This window comes from Xiphophorus hellerii, unplaced genomic scaffold (genome assembly GCF_003331165.1).
Source record: "Xiphophorus hellerii strain 12219 unplaced genomic scaffold, Xiphophorus_hellerii-4.1 PGA_scaffold_41__1_contigs__length_15440, whole genome shotgun sequence".
Classification (NCBI taxonomy): domain Eukaryota; kingdom Metazoa; phylum Chordata; class Actinopteri; order Cyprinodontiformes; family Poeciliidae; genus Xiphophorus; species Xiphophorus hellerii.
Window position 1 is genome coordinate 454 of NW_022587616.1, and position 4,104 is coordinate 4,557.

The 4,104-nt window shown below is 36.7% G+C and overlaps 1 long non-coding RNA gene across 1 annotated transcript; it reads right to left on the reverse strand.

The window, feature by feature from the left end:
* Positions 1–277: 277 nt before the first annotated feature.
* On the reverse strand, positions 278–703 carry LOC116716402 (uncharacterized). Its single transcript, XR_004338459.1, has 2 exons — positions 533–703; positions 278–449 (listed from the first exon to the last, which is right to left on the reverse strand). It is a non-coding gene; the product is annotated as an uncharacterized LOC116716402 (long non-coding RNA).
* Positions 704–4,104: the final 3,401 nt, after the last annotated feature.

Consider the following 4,104-nt stretch of genomic DNA (forward strand, 5'->3'; position numbering starts at 1 on the left):
TGTTTTGGTGGGAGGGTCTAACAATTAACAACGTAAATTAAACAATTCCAAATATAAAAATTAATTACAAATTTTGATTCTAAATTAACTTAAATATATTCCAACTACCCAAAGAACAAAACAAAATTGGTAGAAATTATAAACTACAAAACCTTAGCATAAATGGCCACGACAGTTGCTCCTAAAGTCATCAGTTGGACCTGTCTGGTTCTTCATCTGGTCTCTGTCATGTTGTTTTGAACTCTCCGAACCCACATGCAAAGACTCTCTCAGGAGATCAGATTAAAGATTTATTTACAAAAGACAATTGGTGTGTAATGCAGGAGCGTCTGATCAGGAGCGGACCGGTGTGATCGAACAGCTGGTAGGTGGGCGTAACTCGTCAGGGAGCTCAGCGGATGGAACTGCAAATCCCGTACTTCGCATGGAGTGTCCAGACAACAGGGAGCCTAGGAATCACAGAAAGGTACAGGACAGGTAAGCGTGCGAAACAGACTGGATATCTTTCTAGAGATCTCAGGACCAGATGTACCACAAAGGCGACAACACTTTGGCGACGAAGTGCCGGGAACCCGCTCCTAATATGCTCCCGCTGATGATCCACAGGTGTGCCGAAACACACCTGTGGAGAGGGTGTGTGAATACGGCAGCGAGCTCTCGAACGCCACCTAGAAGGAAACCAGAGGAACTGCTGAAGCCGCAGATCCTGACAGTCTCTGGTAGTTCAGGCAAGATGAAGAAGTTCCAATAGGTTCCAAATCTCATTATTTCTCAAGCAAATGATGCTGAGGGGTGCTGGTCAGGTCCTGAAACTGTTAAACGGACCTGGGTGGTGCACAGAATGGAAAATTGGTGAAGTACAAAAAGAAGTGCTCATTTGACCAAACTTGATTCGTATTCTCCCTCCAACCCTCTGCAGGTCCCCGCCATGTTTGGTGGTCCTAGCCCATTCCTTTCATGTAGCTGCCATAGACTCCCGTTCATTTTTCGACCTAGTCAAAGTCTGGCTAGGAACGTCTTATCGAGCTGGGACTTAACCCTAACTTCAGTGGCCTCTTACCTCAACCAGGTTTCAACACATTTTGATTTGTTTTTTAGCTCAATTTTTTAAATAAATCAGCTGAGCTTTAAAAACTCGTCTGAGTTTCTGTTGAATGAAGGAGCTTTGCCTCAATGCTGCTCGGCTCACCAGGAATTGGCCTTAAAAGTAAATGTTTAAACAGATTTTCTCTCCTTTTACTTTTTAAGGAGTAAAAAGGAACAGATGAACTCATGTTCCTTCATGTTTATTGGAATAAACATGAGTTCATTCCAATAAACTCATGTTATTGGAATGAACTCAGCTCAGCTTTAAAAAGTCATCTCAGTGATAACTGTTGGATGATGGAGTTTTATCTTAATGCTTCTCTGAAGGGGCTTGAATTTGGTTTTAAAAGTCTGATATTTTAACCAAGTTTTATTTTGTTTTATTTGTCTTTTCAAACTCTGTTTTGAAGACAGAAATCACAGCTCAGCTTCTGATTTCATTGTTGAGCTCCTGCTAGGTGCCAGAAATGTGTATTATCACGGTTCTGAACATCAGAAATGGACTTTAAAAAACCCAGAATGCATTGCATGGTGGGGCTTCATATTTTAGCTTCTAGTTCAGCTGTTTTTGCTGCAACCCCTAACAAACCATATACTGTTTTCATCAAAATGAACTCCTCTATCAAACTAGATGACTTAGAATGAATTTGGAAACTTGTAGAAAATCAGCACCATGAGTCAGAATAGGGTGTTTATTGTTGAACTGTTGCCTGCTGCGAGCTTCAACACGAAAAAGAAAAACCTCCTGCTGGCTGCTTTGGGTAAGTACCCTTACCTATTAATGTGGTCATGGAGTTACAACGGAGCATTCTAGAGGTCTTGCGGTGTATGATGGCACTAGAATGGCTCTTTGGTTTCGTTTCAGGGATGATGGTTTGAACCCCAGCAAGTGTCTAGAGATCTGGAAGGCAGCAGCTGGTCCAGGTTCTTCTTCCTTGGGACAATGGCTGGGTGATGATGACTTGGTATGACTGCTAATGCTCATCCTCCTGGTTAGCGTTATGACACGGGGAGCCATACCAATCTGGTGCAGAACTGCTGGTGCGCAGTTCATTTTGGCTAGCTTGATAAAGGTGAGTCGGTGCCCCACCAAGCAGACTCCCAGTACTCTACACAGACCAGCAGAGAATCAATCAATGCAGAGCATGCTGCATGTTAACCTTGCAGTGTTAACGGATAGCACGTGGGAAAGGTGACTCGGGAGTCTTGAATGCAGTCCAATCTTCTATAGCCTCACAAGCTAAACCAAGACCATTTTGGCAGCTTCCATGCAGAAAAGCATGATGCTCTTCTTTGTGTGTCACACATTGGTCTTTGCAGTACAACAGCCAGCTATTGGCTATAGCGAGATCCTTAATTAGTACCCTCAATTTCCATTTTTTGCCACTTGTGTGGTAGCAACTCATAAGGTCAATTACACCCATCTTGGAGTTGTATATATGGACAATACTGGGTTGTGAGATGGTCACTTATTTCAGTTTGACGTCTTTGTGAGGTGTCTTCTTGCAGGGTTAGGTAATTATGCAAGTAGTGGCATGCTAACCCTGTGCCACTACCTTTTTTTTTTTTTTTTTACCAGAATACTGTTTGGATCAGATGCCTCCATGGGAACTTTGGGTTCTGCAATCACCCATTTTGGCTGTCCCCTGTAATGTTTTCTAGTCTACAACTAACATGTGGCAGTAAAATGACCTCATGTGGATGCCAGGTGATAGGAGGTTACGTTCCACATATATTTGTACATGGCCCCTTAAGTTACAGTTCTAAAATGTGAGCTCATGGTGGTGAGAAAATTGGAGTATAGGTTCATACAACTTTTCTTAAAGTGAATATCTTGTAGTTTTAACAAGTGTGCACATTTAAACCCTTCAATGCTGAAAACATAAATGTACTTTACTATTTTTTAAGGAATAGTACTGCTGTGCAAAACCTAACTTTAAGGTTTAAACTTTAAGGTTTAAACTTTAAGGTTTAAACTTTAAGGTTTAAACTTTAAGGTTTAAACTTTAAGGTTTAAACTTTAAGGTTTAAACTTTAAGGTTTAAACTTTAAGGTTTAAACTTTAAGGTTTAAACTTTAAGGTTTAAACTTTAAGGTTTAAACTTTAAGGTTTAAACTTTAAGGTTTAAACTTTAAGGTTTAAACTTTAAGGTTTAAACTTTAAGGTTTAAACTTTAAGGTTTAAACTTTAAGGTTTAAACTTTAAGGTTTAAACTTTAAGGTTTAAACTTTAAGGTTTAAACTTTAAGGTTTAAACTTTAAGGTTTAAACTTTAAGGTTTAAACTTTAAGGTTTAAACTTTAAGGTTTAAACTTTAAGGTTTAAACTTTAAGGTTTAAACTTTAAGGTTTAAACTTTAAGGTTTAAACTTTAAGGTTTAAACTTTAAGGTTTAAACTTTAAGGTTTAAACTTTAAGGTTTAAACTTTAAGGTTTAAACTTTAAGGTTTAAACTTTAAGGTTTAAACTTTAAGGTTTAAACTTTAAGGTTTAAACTTTAAGGTTTAAACTTTAAGGTTTAAACTTTAAGGTTTAAACTTTAAGGTTTAAACTTTAAGGTTTAAACTTTAAGGTTTAAACTTTAAGGTTTAAACTTTAAGGTTTAAACTTTAAGGTTTAAACTTTAAGGTTTAAACTTTAAGGTTTAAACTTTAAGGTTTAAACTTTAAGGTTTAAACTTTAAGGTTTAAACTTTAAGGTTTAAACTTTAAGGTTTAAACTTTAAGGTTTAAACTTTAAGGTTTAAACTTTAAGGTTTAAACTTTAAGGTTTAAACTTTAAGGTTTAAACTTTAAGGTTTAAACTTTAAGGTTTAAACTTTAAGGTTTAAACTTTAAGGTTTAAACTTTAAGGTTTAAACTTTAAGGTTTAAACTTTAAGGTTTAAACTTTAAGGTTTAAACTTTAAGGTTTAAACTTTAAGGTTTAAACTTTAAGGTTTAAACTTTAAGGTTTAAACTTTAAGGTTTAAACTTTAAGGTTTAAACTTTAAGGTTTAAACTTTAAGGTTTAAACTTTAA